The 18,775-nt window shown below is 37.9% G+C and overlaps 1 protein-coding gene across 1 annotated transcript in view; it reads left to right on the forward strand.

Moving 5' to 3' along the window:
- Nucleotides 1-7,477: 7,477 nt before the first annotated feature.
- LOC119720840 (ras guanyl-releasing protein 3-like) overlaps nt 7,478-18,775 on the forward strand; it is a 60,748-nt gene continuing 49,450 nt past the window's right edge. Inside the window, exon 1 of the mRNA XM_038190701.1 lies at nt 7,478-7,777. The gene's annotated coding sequence lies outside the window, so the exon portion shown is untranslated. The remainder of the gene's footprint in view (nt 7,778-18,775) is intronic.

The raw sequence follows: 18,775 nt of genomic DNA on the forward strand, positions 1-18,775 counted from the left end.
GTTTTCGTGCTCCCCAGCCAGATATGACAAGAATAGTTTGCCCATGGATGCTGTTGCTTACTTTCACATGCACAAGTGCAGAAGTGTTTGAAAAGTGGAGAATAACCATTTTCCTCCTTTTTTCTATTCATATTTTTCTTTAGCTTCAGAGCAGATTTGGAGAAATCACATAAATTTCTCCTAGAAATTTGTCCAGTTTATCTTGATTAAATAAAACAAATAAACAAACAAACAAACAATCCAATTAACAAACAAAAACGAATAATGATAGTCCAGTCTGATCTTTCTGCCTATTGTTAAAAACGTGTACAATGCATGTAGACTCATACATTGTGAAAATATTTGAACCCCTGAGAGCAGAACATCTATGTTTTAATGTTTAATTACCTATTGTATTTTCCATTTTTCGAATATACTAATTAAACAAAAAAACATATAATTTATTAATTAAATAATTCAAACACGGCTGAATGCCCTTCACTTCATATAGAATTCTGACCTTGTGATTAAGCAATTTACCTCCTCAGTTGAAAATGTGATTTATGGGGCGATCTCTCATTTAAATCTATAACTGTTCCTATACAAATAATTTGTGTTCTCTTGCAAGTCATGTAATTATAGCACTACCAGTGTTGGAGTACTCGTACTCATGCTCCTACTCGAGTACAACTGGAGTACACGCAAGTACTCAGCCTGTACTCGACTATCAGTACTCGAAAATTATTTGGACTCGGCCCGTACTCGATTCATTGTACTCAAATTTTGCACAGACTCGTTGGTTTGGACTCGATACTCGACTCTAGTACTCGGGAGTACAAATCGAGTACATTTTAAAAAATTGATTATAAAGCTCATCCTGGACGCAACGCGAGCGTGGTGGGGCGGTTGCAGTCTGTATTACAGACAGGCAGCGCGTGCATACGCCCCCACTCACTGTGCGATAAATGTGCGCCATTTTTATAGTGGTCTCTCGTGGACGCGCAAACAATGTACATAAAGTCATACAGCTCAATGTATCCTCCAGCATGTGACCTAGCTCAATTGCGCACGAAGCTGAAAATGCACACCGAGTATACATGTACGCGGTACGCAAACACGTGCCGCTTTCCGTTTTGGTTACGATAATTTTATTTTCTGCCAACTTATAAACCTGTAAACCTTTACATTTTGTGCAGGCCATTTACTAAAGAGCAAATGGTTTTCAGTAAAAGCGTTTGCTTTATTCTTATTCATACAGATGCGAGTAAATGCAAATGCCAGGTTTTTATTCATATGAACTATGGTATAATTTGTACTCCATGCGCTTTGTAAAAATTAATTTTTCGCGATTAACATTAATAAATGCAGCAATTTTTGCGCAGACTTAGGCCTATGTTCTTTTATATTTTCAAGGTAGCCCCAACCCAGCCTTGAAATATGACAAGTAAATATTTGAAATCTGAAGCATTTATTCCTTTTTATTCTTATGAAATGAAGTAAACGCTTATAGGGTAGCACAAGCTAAAACATAAATAGTAATTATTTTCAGATTTTAGCAAATGGTTTTCAGTAAAAGCGTTCGTTTAATTTTTATTCATACAGATTTGAGTAAATTTATGCTTAAAAATTGGAAGTAAAGCCAATGCCATGTTTTATTCATATGAACATGGTATCATATGTACTTTATGAACTTTGTTAATATTAATTTTTCGCGATTAACATTAATAAATGCAGTAATTTTTGAGCAGAATTATTTGCTTTATAATTTCAAGGTTGCCCCAACCCAGCCTTGAAATGACAAACTTATTTGAAATCTGAAGCATTTACTCCTTGTTATTCATACAAAACGAAGTAAACAATTATTAAATTATTTATTTATGTCTGGTAATGAAACCAAGGATTCCTCAAAAGTGCATGCCCCAGGCACTGTAGCTTGCAAGCCTGAAGAAACCTGTAGAGAAGACAATGGGAAGAAATTGCAGTTTTAGAGGTGGGAGGAAAACCCCAGAAGAATAGTCGGGGGGAAACCCATGGAATCAGGTAGGGACTGAAAACGCAATCCACATGTAGACCAGGGTGCCGATGCACAGTGCATTGTACGTGTAAACGGCATTGCGTTTGGCACAGGTTTTTTATATCTGTCCTCCAGCACGTGACCCTCAAGGTAAGGCCCAGCGTATGCACGCGCTGCCGATCTAGTCTTTTTATCTATAGGCCTATCTATGATTACGGCCGCGTCTAGTTCCCGACTTCCCAATGCTACTAACATTCAAAGTCATAGCACTGAGGCTTCGTGAATCGGGAGCCAGCCAAGCCCATGCTTCGTGTGTTCGCTCACCGCTTCACGGTTACCATTTCGGGGTTTTTCCCAAGCATAATCCTTGTCCCAGCAACACGTATTGTCCGTTGCCTAGGGAAATCTCTGGAATTTTACAGAAATTACATTTTGACTGATTGCAAAGCATTTGCACGTACACATGGACCTCAATTGCGTATATCACATGTGCTACCATTGCAATTTTTGTCTTAGCTTTATGGTTGTATGAATGATTGAATATGTCATCAGTTTTGGATATAATTAAATGGGGATTACATGTACATGTTTTTTTAATTAAATTAAATTAAATTTAATTTAGCGGCCCACGGCCACACTCTTTTTTTTTAATTTGAGGATATTCATTGGATACTGCAAGGATAACCCATCCACTGGGACCTTGACCGTCACGTACTTGTACATATGCACTAACCAGCTGAATGAGAATCATTAGGATGTAGGTCAAAATATGAAATGGCATCTTTTGAATCAGACACAATTCACTTAAGAGATCAAAATTGTGCATACATGGTGTAGGTTTTCTCTGTTTTCTCTTAGTATCCATGGAGCTGAAACTTAATTCACATGATAATGCACCCTACAGTAATTAAGATTTTTGAACAATTTTGTTGCTTCAAACGAAATAAAATGCACAAAAATTCAAATCCTGTGATGTACTTTTAAAAATGGCCCGTGAAATGTTTTCTCCTCTCAAATGTTGTCTGTACTCTGCAAAACTAATTGAGTCCCTTTCAGCTTTCCGCAAGCCAAACTAGCCCAAACTTATAGTTTGACCTTTTGGGGTACAATTAAGGCACATAGACATCCACGCGACGGCAATTAAGCCAGCCAGTCTCATAATAGATCGAGTCACTCCCCTCCCTCCTTTCAGTGATCATAGTCATCATCACCACCCAGCATCGCCACCGCCAGTGATTGCGTGTGGGCCTTAAATCCAAGGGGTTTGAACCAGGAGGGGCCTTGTCGTTGGTTTCCGTGAGTTGTCAATTAGGGACAGGCCGGCGGTCCTGATAAAAAGCATGCATCTATGGAATCTATTTGTGTGGTGGCATTGACCGTGGGCAGGAAAACCTGTATGATACATATATACGTGTATCTCAGAGGATTGTTTGCTTCAATTAACTGTTGTCAGGTTTGATAATGGCTTCACTGATGATAGGTCAGAATAAAGCCAATTTTTTTTTCAGTAAAACTTTAGTTTAAAAAAAAGGGGTGTAATTGCAAAATGACTGAGACAGAACTGGGCAGTGGGTCAAATATGAGTAACTGAAGGATTTTGACATTTGGGTAAAATCTCTCAAAGCTGTACATATGTATTTTTAAAAATACAATAAAATCTAAAGACGCATGCTTAACAACTAACCTGATGAAGTTTTAGCTCTGTGAATGCTGTATATTCAGAGAATACAATAGGCCTATTCTAGGATCTCGATATCAATTCAATTTCAAAAGTTGCCGAGTAATATTTTGAATGGCCCCTGAAATCAGCATCAGGAACACGTTCTCATTCAGCCGATTGGAGGTACGCGATTTCACGCACTGAACCGACGAATAATAACAACCGCGTGTGCGCAGTGTCAACATTTGTGTGAACCCATTCACGGATTCGCCCAATTACAAACCAACTATTAACAGGAAATTTCCAAAAAGGCATCACTTGACTCATCTTTGAAAATGAGCTCTTTTATTGTGGCATGCCAGAAGGCATAATTTCACAGGGACTTTAAAGCCACAACTATCTTTAAAGGTAGAGTCCATCATTTGTAATTTGTGCATTTTGTTCGTTTGAAGCAACAAAAGAGTTCAAAATCTAATGAAAGATACTGAGCAACTAACCTGATGAAGTTTCAGCTAAGCTTCAGCTGTACATTCCGAGAAAAACAGCATTCTAAGATCTCAATTTCAAATCAAAAGTTGCTGAATCATGTTTTGAATTGTTTTGAATTGCAACTATACGCGACGTCGCGCACTGATCCGACGAATTATAACAACCGCGCGCGCGTGTGCGTCGTTCGAATACTTGTGCGCGCTTCGCTGAATAACAAAACGAACTACTAATTTAAATTTTCCAACGGTGCTTCTTAAGAATCACCATTGGAAATGCCTTCTTTCGTTGATTACTTCAAAATGACAGCTTCCCAGAAAGAATAATTTCACAGGGAGTTTAGTCTCCTTACTATCTTTCAACCAAGTTAGTTTTTCAACAATAATTACGCCAGTTACTTTTCGGATGGCTGCAAATGATGGACTCTACCTTTAAACCAAGTAAGCCTTTTAACAATAATTTGGTCAGTTAGGTTATGGATAGCTGCAAATGATATACTCTCCCTTTAAAGTTTTGACGGTCCTGTTTCAGTGTGGGGCGTTCTATGTGAGTCAACTGCTAGACCTTCCCCTTCCCCTGTTTTGCCCAGCCTCTTGCCAACCTCCTTACACCCACATACATGTTGGGCAGGAAATTCACCCTGTCTACTTTGGGCACATTTCCCTTCTGGGCACAGTGCATACATGAGTGCATGCATATAATGAGAAATGATCAGGTTAGCATGGCAACATTTTAAATGGCTCATTGGAAATTTGCTGATGTCGTCAATTTTATGAATTCACTTCTGGCTAGATTGTAAAATGAAGCCATGGTAGAAGCATTCTGAAGACTTCAAGGTTTGCTTGGTGGAAAGTTCATGTTAGGTTTGCGATAGCATTCATGTAGATTTGACTACATGCATGCCACTGCAAACTTGAACATCTATTATAGATTATTCTGAGGTCTGTTGACTGTTGGTATGCAAAAAAACAAACAAATATGCATTTTTGACAAAAATTGATTTTTGAGTGTCAGAATAAATTTACCATTGTGTGAGAGTTAGCAGCAGTCAGTCATTTAACCACTCTTCATAAATACATTGTACCTAAGACAGTTTACTCATTTCTATTGGTCGAGACCCCGTCACGTGGGTGATTTTAAACTGCTGATAAAACACCAACTGGTTTAAACACTTACCGGTAATTCCTGCACCGCTGCGTTTTGCACCACATTGCGCAGTACACACCGTGTGCTCGTCGATCTCCATTAAAGGAGATTTTTAGCACTACGCGTGTGAGACACAGACCAAAGAAATGGCAAGAGAGGTTTTTCACAGGTAAAAGGTAAAATTGTTGAACAAAATCATTTGAAAATTGTGCATTTTTGACTTGTTTTGACTTTTTGACCGAAACGTACATTGCCAATGGGAATAAATATGTTTGGATTGGGCCATTATCAGCGTCCAGGCCCCTTGCTGGTTTTAAACGTACTTGATTAAAACCGGCCAAGCATGTTTTTTATTCCTGTAATTTACACATTTCCAAGTCAGATCCACCATAATATGCATGTATGTGAAATCTATTGGTGAAATAGTAAGCTTTTAAAAGTTGTAGAAACAGTTGTTTGATTTTTTTTTTTTGGAGTGAGGAAAAGAATACAAGACATATTCATAAGATGGACTTTGCGTTGGGGTGAAGAAACGGTAAATCAATATTAGGTTTTGCCCTTCAAGTCCTACCCGAGTGATTTTTTCTTACTTTCACTCGGGAGGTAACACAGGCTGAGAATACAGTGTTTATATATGTCGGTGAAGAGCAAAACCTAATATTGAATAATAGACGTGAAATAATAACGTGAATTTTTGTAACATGAATGGTGTCACCAATTCTCTGAAAATCATCCTGCAGTATTGAAACATCTCATTCAAAAAAGTTGAATAGATGAAGTACATGTTGCATTAAAACCCTCCTCAAAATCCATCAAGTGGCTGTTTTTAAACAGTAAAGAGCTCCCAGCCTACATAATTATAGCAGGATTGAGTGGCTGTGACTGGAAATGTCACTTCATACAATATGCTTTGACTGTAGGTGATTAGCCAGCTGTGCTTACCACTTTTAGCCTGCTTTTGTCTGTTGACTAGTCACAGTACCCTGATCTGACTGTAGGTGACTTGCTTGTGTATTAGACATGGCAGGGGAAGATGATTGATTTTTTTTGGACTGTCTGTGGCTGTTCAGACTGCAGGAGGGTTAATGTTGTTAATTCTAATTCAAAGTCTCCTCTGGCGTGTATTCTCCTCTAAATAGGGCTAATTGAGATACTGAAAGGTTTGAGTAGGCCTACTCACAATGCAGATAATTTCCTGTAGAAGGCATACATTTAGTTTCAAGATTGACAGTGTAGTTTCTCCGGATCCATGAATGTCAAATGTCATTAATGAACCAAGGTTCTGGAGGGGTGCACTTTTATGCAATTTTTGATTACTTTTTGGAACTCTTCTCTCATGAGTGTTATCAGTTTTGGTTGTCAGATATGGCCTATTTAATATTTTTTCTACCGTTTAAGATCAGCTTAAATGTGTGAGTCACACAACCAGGACTTTATGCAAAAGGTGAGATCCAACCATATCAGTGAAGGCAAAAGAAGGTTACATATGACATACTTAAAAAAAGAAGAAGATGAACTGCCACACCATTGTACTCGATATTGTTCATCATCACTGCATCACTGTCAATCCAGCAGGGCACAGAGGGTCGTTGGAACGGCGAAACTGAATACGCAGGTACATGATCAAGTTACCCACCCAGCCAATAATGAACCCACGCTCAATCCAAAAGGGCTTGCGCATTGATGACGTGCCACCTCCAATCAACCCCCAAGGCTCCACCCACTCATCATTGCAAGGAACCATGGGTAATATGACAGATTACCTCTGCTATGTACCACCTCTCACCTTATCTATCTTCATCCCCCATATTTTATCTTGTCCATATCTCTCCTATATATGTTCTGAACTCTTGATACCGCTGTAAAAATTCTACTGACACTGTATACACTGCCTTTGGACAATCAAAAACCCCCGCGTAAATTTACATATGCTGGCCTGGGATTTACAGCCAGCCCAGTGACTGAGTGGTGGCCAGCTGTCTGTATTTTAATGGTCCCTGGGAGATGATGTGCATGCGTGCGTGTGTGAAGAAGCAAGCTGATACTAACTGAGGCATCTTCAATTATGAGCGGTTATGACAGATGCTTTAATTGCCCGGCTGCGTTCTCCTCCAATTACAGTGCGACAGTGTGGATAATGCTCCTCCCCCATTGGCTTCTGCGGCTTGCTGGAGCTGTGTGGCATTGATTGTTCTCCATGTAGTTTTTTAGACTCTCTTGTTTCATCGGCTACATCACAGTGCCCATACTCTGGTTCTGGATACAGTGTGCCGTGTGCGGGTCAGTGGATGCGTTGTTGGAGAGCAGTCAGCGCTTGTCGGCACCAAAGATGACTAATGAGAGAAGACAGTTCTTGCCCGTATCACATAGTTTATCTAGTCTTACTGAAGAGCTAGCGAAGGCATGCATGTAATATGCTCATATACTCTTAATTGTCATTCAGTTTTGAGAGCTACAAAGTGAGAACAAACAGAAACTGCTCTTCACATAAGGTAAGATATTGGTTGTTCGCTGTATTACAGCATTTTTGTTTTTAACTGCATTTCTTTAATTATTCATGTGTGCATTGAAAGCTGATGTAATTACAATCGGAGTTCATGCATGATGTGCATACAAAAGTAGTGTGGACTATTGTCAACAATTGTAATTTGATTGTGAGCAGATACTCAACTTGCTGGGAAACTAATTAAGCTAAAGAGGGTACTCTAATTACGCATACAGTGTTCTCTTGCATTGTGCATTTATTATGCAAATGTGCAGTTTAAATCTCTATTTCGAAAATGCATACATGTTTTCAGGTCGGATAATTACATACATTTTCCTCCAAGCTGTTTCATAAAAGATTTTATTTGTGCAACTACGGTCTGTGTATACACATATGGGTGTGAGTGGTTGTAAAGTCTGTGGTCTGACATTTGTACTTTTCTATTTTGATTTATATTTAATGATTTGTAAAATGTTAGGCCTATAACACATATCTGCTCCTAGACAGCTTTAATTCCCCCCCCCTTTTTTCATTGTCAGTAGGCCCTATGTGGTGTCCATCATTGGATTACGTGTATTTGCCTTTAGAAATATTGTGCTTATAAACATTTATCTCTTAAAATGCACAATTGTACAGTAGTTTAACAGAAATTACAGAATACATGTTACCAACTTCATTATGAAATTTTTTTATAGCAAGCTGCTGTGCTTTTCAACTTTGTAAGGAACATTATGTGTGAAGTTTTGTATAACAATTAAAGCCTTTAACATTTTGTGATCTGAATCAAGGGCAATCTCTCAAGTGCTGCAACTTAAAAAAAAAAAAAAAAAAAAAAAAAGCCAAAGGCAAATGTGCACTACAAGCAATTTTTTTCTCTCAAGACATATGCCTATTCACTGTATTTAAACATAATAGTGAATTAATTATTAATTATTAATCTTGTAGCCTTGTATGTGAGGAGATATTTTTTGCTTTTTCAAAACAAGATAATTTACAAATTCCTGATATTAATTCAGGTCAACCTTATTGGTGTACATCTACATATACCGTACGCAGCTCAGCAGAGTTTAACATTTTCTTCCCTCATTATTCCCAGTTTATAAGCAAAACAGTTTCAATACTGCTTTGGTAATAAATAAATAAAGTATGTACGTACCTTTGGGTAATTTTGTAGTAGCAATTATGAGGAATTAGTTGCCTGCCATTTTTTATGACCCTACAGGATTGACTAGCTCATATTATTGCAAATGGTGGTTTCTACCATGTTTGTACAGTGTACTGTACCTTGAAATGCCTGGCACGACTTATTTGACGGCGGCCATTTGGGACGGACTGTTGCCTGTCTGGATAAAATGATGGGACCTTATAATTTCGAGTGAGGTTAGAAAGTGCGAACTCACAGAACATACATGTATGTATACATGTGTGTGTTTCTTAGCCAGAGACGGCAGGTAGGGGCAGTGAACTTGATAAATTTATGCGGAGGCACCGAGGCCTACTGCCTGTTGCTGCTTTAATGGGCCTACTTAGTGGTGCTGTGGAGTTTGCCAAATTTGTTTTTCTAAAATCTGGCTTGCGTTTACTTGCTTATTGGCTGATGGTTTCAGGAGAAAGATTTAGGCCTATAAACATGTATACATGTATGTAGTTTCAACACCCAGTGGAATGCTTTGTCTGGATGGAAACTTGACTTGCATTTGAAGCTGCCAAGCCTTGAAAACGTAGTAGTTTAAAACTTAATCACATGGTCCACGTCTGGATCCTGCAAGTTGCATGGAATCCATTATTGCCAGCCTTAGCTTGGGGTCCTACTTGAGTCCGAGTTTAACTTCAGACTCTAAGTACTAGAGCTTGAATAAGTTGAAGTAAAACAAATGTCCTTTAAAGGTAGAGTGTATCATTTGCAGCTATCCAAAAAGTTACTGACAAGATTATTGTTGAAAAGCACACTTGGTTCAAAGATACGGATGGCACTAAACTCCCTGTGAAATTATTCTTTCTGGCATGCTGTCATTTTGAAGAAAACAATAAAAGAAGGTCATTTCCAAAGATGCTTCTAAAGACGTATTTTTGAAAATCTCCGTCGGTAGTTTGTTTTTAATTCAGCGAAGCCGTGAATGGGTGTGCAGAAGCATTGACATGACACACACATGCGCGCGGTTGCTATAATTTGATGGTTCATTGTGTGACATCACATAGCTGCAATCGGCTGAATGAGAACTTGTCCCAGACGCTGATTTTGGACGCAATTCAAAACATGACTCTGCATCTTTTGAATTGAAATCGAGATTCTATTCTAGGAATATACATATACCGGTATACAGCATTCACTAAGCTAAAATTTCATGAGGTTAGTTGTTAAGCACCCTTCTTTAGATTTTGAGCACTTTTGTTGCTTCAAGCAAAACAAATGCACTAATGACAAATGATATATACTCTTAAAAAAAAAAATGCAAGAATTTTTTGTCTGCATTTTATAAAATAAAAAAAACCAGACCCTAATCAGTAATAAGGTGCACTCATTCTAAGTTGTGGTTTTTTTGGATTTGCAAAACCTTAAAGCTCTATACAGAAGTACATGTCTCACCCTTTATGATCCATGCTTGCCATTTCTCAGCTTGTGTACAAAAATGTTGCTTATTATAATGTCACATCAAGCATGATTCATTGCCAACATGGGTTTTGTGGCTTCTATCCCTCAGGGGAAAGAGACACAAATTGCGAGCTCCCATATCATGTACCGGTAGGGTACATAAAATATAGAATAGTTTTGGTAAGTGATGTTCTGGAGGCAGGAGCATCTAAAACTTGGAGTTTCATGATTCATTGCCAACTAGCATTTATGGGTTTTGTGGCTTTTATTCCCTCGGGGGGAAAAAGATTCAAATCGGGAGATCCCATGTAGGATACATGCAGAACAGGTTTGGTACTGATGTTCTGGAGGCAGCAGCTTCTAAATATTAGACTTTAATGTTTTATGATTGGAAATCTGGACTTGTCCCATTAAAAAGGGCATTCATGACACATAAGAAGACGCAAACAGGCTTAAACTGTTTGGATCTGTTTTGATTGCCATAAAGTCTTTCCTGCTTCTGCTTGTCTTGCTCGCGTTGAATTCCCCCGTCATGGGTCTTAGAGCTACTTCTTCAGGATTGGTCATTCATAGGCCTGAAAAGATCCAGGTATCCCGTTACCGAAATCCGTGGGAAGTTTGCAGAAGAATGACGGGGGCCTAGAGGGATTGAGTTTCTGTGTTTCATAACGACGCCAACCACCCAAAGGGAACGGGATCCCTCACCTATTGAACTGCCCGGGGTAAGGGCCATTTGGTTACAAAATGCCCCTTAGTCCGGGCAACAAAGTACAAACTCATTGCTTTGTATATAAGGCAGCATCAATTGATGTGGGAATGAACTTTGATGTAGAGAAAGAGCAAGCTACCTGATCGATAGCCATTGATGTGAAAAATGCCTCTGAAATGCATACATTTCAATGGGGGAAATCTCGAACGAAATTAAGAACTGATACCAAATACTGATACCCTGTGCAGTGCGTTCAATTTGTTCTGTAAAAAAAAAAAAGTAGAAAAGAGTCTTCGAAGGCATGTTAACATGCCATACATTGCAAAACCTGGGAAATGCGTACCTGGGAAACGTACCCTTAGCGCTTTGGTCTGCTCGAGTGCTCTCTACACCCTGTCTTGTCATATTTTGTGTGTGTACATACAAAAATAGCGCAAATGTGTAGGTTGCAAATTAGCCTGTGACGCAGTGCAACACACTCAAGTAATGCTATAAAAATGATTTTTCCAGATATGTAGGAGTGTAGCATTTTTATTTTTATTTGTTTAATTTTGTTTAATCATCCTGCAGTGAAGGATATAAGGTAGTAGAGTACATTAAAGTTAATTTTAGCACCTTTTAACTGATAATAAAAAGGCACATGAAAGTAAATCTAAGGAACAGGTATATTAAAGTCAATGGGAGGTACTCTCTTATTTCCAAAACATGAAACTAATGACCAGGCGATTTAGAAAGACAATCACTTTCATTTTAGTTTAAGATAGTGGAAACTAGAAGAAAAAAATTCATCCATGCAATTAATGAATTTTGCTCCAAAATTGTTTTGTCCTCAGTTTCAGTCCAATAGGCTTTATAAATTCAGGTGTCGGCCATATTAAATTGAAAGCGTGGTAAAATCTTCATTTTGAAACCTGCGAATAGAAATGAAAGCAAGTTAATTACAAATTAAAACCAGTCTGCTTTGATGAATAATTTAAAATTTGTGGTTAAACATATCTTAATGTTAATTTTAAGCCACATTTAAAAAAAATTGAAAGTGAGGCTTGGCATGCATAGTCTGGCACCATCCCATTCAACAGTTTACTATTTATAAAATACATTCAGGGAACACGACCAAAAATGGCTTCCTTGTCATTATGGTACATGTACCGTCCGTAGGTGGATTCATGTTTTACTATTTGGAACTAAGAGTACAGCTGTCTTTCAAAAAAAGTTCCATCCATATCTATATGCATTGTTGCATTTGATATTTCAATATAAATAAAAAATTGCCATCGGCGATATCGATATCAAAATAATATAGAATAATCAAGTAATATCGATGTATCAATGGTGCTTATCACACAATCATTTCAAAGATTAATCACTTAATACCTCATCACAAGTCTTTAATTACGCCTATCCAACCCAATTTTTCCTGAGCTTTTTCTTTTTTTATGGTACGTTCATGTACCAGTATAATGGCTTGTTTAATTCTCTGATTTCACAAATGTCCTGGGTTCATATGGATATCAGCGCTGTCGCCAGCCCCGAGCATCGGGGGAGGGGGGGGGGCATAGTACCAACTAGGGGGCCCACTACCATAAAAAATACAAAAAAAATGGTTTGTTTTTTGCTGTTGGGGGGGGGGGAATTGCTTGCCAAGGGGGCCCCGACCCGGCCCCACCAGGCCCCCCCCCCCCCCTTGCAGGCGACGTGCCTGATGGTTATCAGTTATCACTTGTATCATGAGATGCCATGGTCAGTGTCACGTACACTAGAACCGTTGTACAAATCGGATTATCAAAAACAAAATCTGTAGGATTGAAGAATTTTCTTGCCATGATATCATTGTTATTAAGTAAACAAATTAAATGTCTGCAGTTTCATTTCAAGAATTCAGCATCAGCCATGTGTATTTTACATACATGTACGTACATGTGTAACAAGTGAAAGTATGGTACATGTGACGGTTACGTCATTTCAATGATAAGTGTGTATCAGTTGCTGCTGCAGATCGAAAGCAAAAGGTATATATGAAGTAATTGATGCGTACACAATGATGACTTACATTTGTAATTTGTGGCGATTGAGTTGGGTATGCAGCAAGTGAGTCTTTGCTTCTGTACTGAGTTACACAATGTGTTTATAAATATTGATCAAAATGAGTCCCAGAGATGTAGTTTTGGTTATTGTTTTGAATCAGCAAAAGACAACATAAATCAAGGTACCGGTATATACAGTTCCTGGCCATAAGGAATTCATATACTTTTCTTTAGATACATGTATATATATGGTTTGTTACTAAAACATGAAATTGCGCACAAAAACAACAAATGAAAGGGAATTCCATGTATGTTTGTAGACTTGAAATCAAGCTGTTAGACAGCCTTGTTTGTCCGTTGGCGCCACCGAAATGAACCAGCGCTGCGCCATTTATCGCCATTCAACGTTCTGCGATCGAATCGACGCACACGCATCTTGGGGCCGAGGTTGCACTGAACGTTCTTGCATGTTATTAAATTGCGCGCTACACGTAACCCCTGGATGGTACTGTATGCGAGTACAGTGTCAACGCCGCGCCAGTGCCAGTGGTACGGTAAGATACGCAGCGGCACAGGCAGACTAAACCCGCCCAATTACAGGCTTGATTTCAAGTCTAGTATGTATGATGCATGTGAACCAGAAGGAAATGATAACATATATTGCAATAAAAAAGGTAAAAGGGCCATTGGAATAAATAATCATTGTTCACAACAAACACAGTTATTTACTATTTGCCTATTAAAATTTGGTTTTTAAAATTAAAATTTGGTTTTAATTTGCCTATTAAAATTTGGACATCAAAACCTTACATCGCAGTGATTTAATTTATTTCTCATACAGTAAGTTACAACCAATTATCTTTTTGAGTTATTGGCACGATTCAATAAAACAATTGTTGACTCCTGTATGATGTGATGTGGGATATGTAATTTTGAACCCCCTCATCAGGGCCCATAACACTCTCGGCTTGGCCTCGGGTGCTGTGCGCCCCTCGGGTGTTAAAAACATATCCCACATCACAGAGTCAACAATTGTTAAATGGCATCACATTTTTTTTATAGCACATGTTGGATCAGATTTGCCTGGCCTATGCATGCGTAAATTTCCATGTATAGAGGTTATGTATCAGGTTACTACTAGGATCCGGGTCCAATTTTCACAGAGCTGCTTCCTGGAAAATGTTGCTCATCAAATGTATGTGCTAATCCAACATGCTTTGTACATTCACACATGCGACATTTAAACTTCAAGGTCTATCTCTTTTGATCATTTTCTGAGAAAGTTTTTATGCCCTGCTGCTCCAGGAAATTAGCCTTTGTATAGATTGATCCGGCCGTTGCCATTTCTGAGGTTGCACCAGCACCACACTAGTCTCAGGCATGTATTCTTAATTTGAGGCAATTGCATGTAATTTGAAGAGCCTATGAAAGGAGAGTACACCTTTTGTCTTTTGTGGATTTTTTTTGCTTGAAGCAACTAAAGTGCTCAAATCTAAAAAAGGGTTCTTAACAACTAACCTAATGAAATTTTAGCTCAGTGAATGATGTACATTATGCTATGATCTTGATTTCAATTCAAAAGTTTCTGAGTTATGTTTTGAATAATTGGGCCGAAATCAGTTCCCGGGACACGTTCTCATTCAGCCGATTGTAGCTACGCGATTTTCACGCGGTGAACTGACGAATAATAGCAACCCCGCACCCGTGTGCGTCATGTCAACGCTTGTGCGCACCCATTCTTAAAAAATAATACGAAATAAAGGAAATTTCCAAAAATGCGTCTTTAGATGTATCTTTGGAAATTAACGACCTTCTTTTATTGTTTTTTTTTTTTCAAAATGACAGCATGCCAGAAAGAATAATTTCACAGGGTATTTAGTGTCAATACTATCTTTAAACAAAGTATGCTTTTCAACAATAATTTTGTCAGTTCCTTTTTGGATAGCTGCAGATCATGTACTCTATACCTTTAATCGAAGGCGGGCTGAGTATTCGTACAATAAACCTGTACACGAGCGTCGGGCAACCTCAGTGCACTTCTAATTTTGGTCAAGTCTAAATTTGTACCTTTTTTACTTACATTTTGAGCTAAGTATACAATTATAATCAGTGATCAAGCCCGAGTACCATGAAATACAATAATAATACAAAGAATTCAGTTTATGTACGACATCCAAAGAAAATTTGCATTTTAGTAATCCATTAGATGCGATAGACATCAGTAAACAAAAAACAAACACAACAATAACACCAAATTCCAAAGCTGATACACACTTGGAAGCATTTTCATAATTTGCCACTATTTATAGCTACATGTAGTTACAATGGATTATTTTTATGATTATTGAAAAGTTGATTAGATGCAGTAATGCTGTGCTTGATCAAGCACACAATTGCAACTGTCTGAATTTCATTAAAGCATCATCAGTTCATTAATTAAAGCATTAATTGATCGATCTTTTGATTTGTTTCAGTTAATTAGTTGAGGATAGTGATTAAGGCAATCTGTCCTGTTTAATTGTACATGTGTGCTAGTCTTTTGTCCACTTTGCACAGAGAACACGATAACAGCTGTCTAAACACACCGATTTTGAAAAGCGGAGTATTAGTGAAAACAATCATAGTTGGTTTTTACATACGTATCGTCGTTCACTTCACAAAGTGACATATCCTGTGCACAAAGGCCATAGACGATCCAAAATTACCGATGCACAAGTGGGTGTACTGCTTCCCGGTAAATTAATTTTCAAAAGGCTACCATGTGAATTCAACTGCCCCGTGGGGAAAGTGTGTGTGTGAAATTAATAACATTTCTGGGAATTTTGAATGGACGTGATAACACTTGACTAGGATTGATTGCCTGCGGCGTACATACACGCCTGTGTTGTCAGATCGATTACATGTATTGATATTACTTATTACATACATTAATGTGATTTATTGTATGCCTTGTGCAAAAAAAAAAGCATGTTCATGTATATTGTTTGAAAATCATTCAACCCAAAATAACTAGACATGACCGATAGCTTTTCTATCACCACTGGAACTTGTTCTGGCTTTCTGTTTTCAGAGTTGGGTCAAGGATTACTATACCGTGACAACTTTATGTTTTTGTCATAAAAACATATTTAATAAACCACTTAGGAAAAGAAGTAAAAAAGCTATTTTGGAGATCTGTTTGTGTGCTAGTACTACATTTGTAGGCTGTAACAAATTGAATTGGTAATCCCTCAAGGCCAAACCATTAAAACTGTAATAAAATGAATACTTACATGTATATCTCATTATAGCAAACAAATTTTTCAAACAATTACTTACCTGTGGTTCACTAAAGCAAAAGGTTACCATTATTGTAATGTAAGAAAGAAAAAGGATTGAGACAAAAGCATACGGTATGCCTCTTTTATATGACACTTAAAGGGAATATACCCGGCCGGTACATTTGCAAAACATCAAAAAGCAAACTATGAAATACCTTACTGGACTGTTAGTGAATGACAGTCTCAAGCATCCTGTAACATCGTGGCACCTGGTGAGCTGTCATTTTCAAGAAGAGTGGTATTTTTGTATCAATTTCCAACGCTGGTCGGCCGACCAGTGTTGGGGGAAAAAAAATTGGCTTTTTTAAAAATAAGCCTACTGTCCCCAATTTAGTCCTTATTAAGTCCGCATTTTGTTTGCAATCGAGTACACGCCTATGCACGGGTACAAGCCAGCTAGACTGGTTCCCTTACCTTACAATTCCCCAACGTCTATAAATTGCTCCGGGTTTCATCTTAAGTGGGGTCAGGGAACCAGACTACAGGAACATGATTGTTTTTCTTGGTTTTTCCAGCATCTCTACGAACACAAAACTTCAAACAAGTCAGTGTCACAGTATTTGCTATTAAATACTAAACCTCAAAATCAATCCATTTCTAAAAATTACAGCAAAAGCAAATGTTGTATATATTCCCTTTAATGCCAACACCATCGGTGAGGCCTTTTAATGAATTATTTCCAGCCTTTGTCCCTGGCTTGAAAGATGCAAGGTCATCCTGTGCTGTTTGATACTGTTTTTTTTTTATTGCTGCCTATAGCTAATGGTTTTCAAGTGTTTTGTTTTTTTTTGGTTCTCATCCGTGCTGCCAATAGTTTTTAGTATTAAAGATCATTGTTGATGGTCTAGCTGTGCCATTGGAAGCTGTATATTAAGCAGGTATTGTAGTGACAGTTACTGAGGTTTCTTCATGGAAAATATTCATGATTTGTTACATGCCTTCAAAATATGTGGAGCAAGGTGAGAATTCGTGTAGAACTAGCTAGAGAAATCACAGTGAAAATTGGAAGTAATTATTGTTTTGTAGGATAGCATTCTGGTACATGTTTTCATCATGTAAGTTTTTAAAAAATAAATAAGCATGAGCCTGACGGTTTTTGAATTGGAAATCGTATGTGAGGTCTTTGTTAATGGTAACCTCTTGTCATTTTCAATCAGCAATGAAACAAGAGCATTACTTACATGTACTTAAACAATTTTCTGCTGCAATACATTGTGGTGTTCTTATATTCAAAGTGTAGAAAACTGTACAATTATGTATGCTGAAGTTGCAGTGTAATTGTGACTTTTTGTACATTGAAAACTATACCAGAGAAAATGTCCAAACTGTTTTTGCAAAATGACACTGAACTGGGCACTATAGGCTGTAGTGCACAAAGATGGAAAAAAAAAACTGGGGCTGAATTTTGTATAATTTTCAGATTTATTGATATTTGTAATCTTTGATATGTCTACTACACACACTTTAAAAAAATATAGTATTATAGTAGAATAAACCTTTTTTAAGATAAAACAATTAGCATCTTTCATTTTCACGACTACATTACTCAGAATCCACCTCAGAATCAAGTTTGAAGGCTTTTTGTAAGTATTTTACTTTTTTGATACGTCGATAAACGCTACCTTTAAACAGCCATAACCAGTCAATGGAATGTACGATTGGAGTGCAACAAACAGTATTGTGAGGAGCATTTTTATTCTCTTGACCTCAGCCCAGTTCTGTCTCATTTGGCCAGAACGCCTCACATTTAATTGCCTTGGTATACAATAAAAATAATCTTCTTAAGAATGGTAATGTATTTCTCTAAGAAGACATACATTTGCTGAAGTACGGGTACATGTACAGTATACATGTACCAATTAAGAACACATTTCACATGTTGTGTAATAACAGTAAATTTGAGATGATGGGGAGCCTGTAGCCTTAATGCAGTTGATTTTATTTCGCTTTCTTGTTGAAGAAAGAAAAGCACTTCATGACCTCTTGTTACAGTTTTTTGTTTAGATTAAACCAGGAAATAACATCCCCACATTAAGGCACAGTGGCTGTGGCATTCAGTAATTTTGCAGGCACTTGATAATATCAGACATTATTTCCTTGAGTCCTCCAATTGGACAGGTGCCACGTGCCGATGCCTGCTTTAACCTGCCCCACTGTCTGGAGGCGTTGACCAACAACAATTCTTGGTAATGCGCAGATCCTTCGGAAGGAAATGGAAATTAATAGGTGCAGTTTAGCACGGGGCACTGCATGACAGAGCCCAATCTAAGAGGTTCTGAAACCCTCAAGACCTGATATGTACCCCTTCACTGATTATTAGCCACTGCAGGATATGTACGTGCAGAGTATCAGATGCAGA

The sequence above is a fragment of the Patiria miniata genome, unplaced genomic scaffold (genome assembly GCF_015706575.1).
Source record: "Patiria miniata isolate m_02_andy unplaced genomic scaffold, ASM1570657v1 HiC_scaffold_13, whole genome shotgun sequence".
Classification (NCBI taxonomy): Eukaryota; Metazoa; Echinodermata; class Asteroidea; order Valvatida; family Asterinidae; genus Patiria; species Patiria miniata.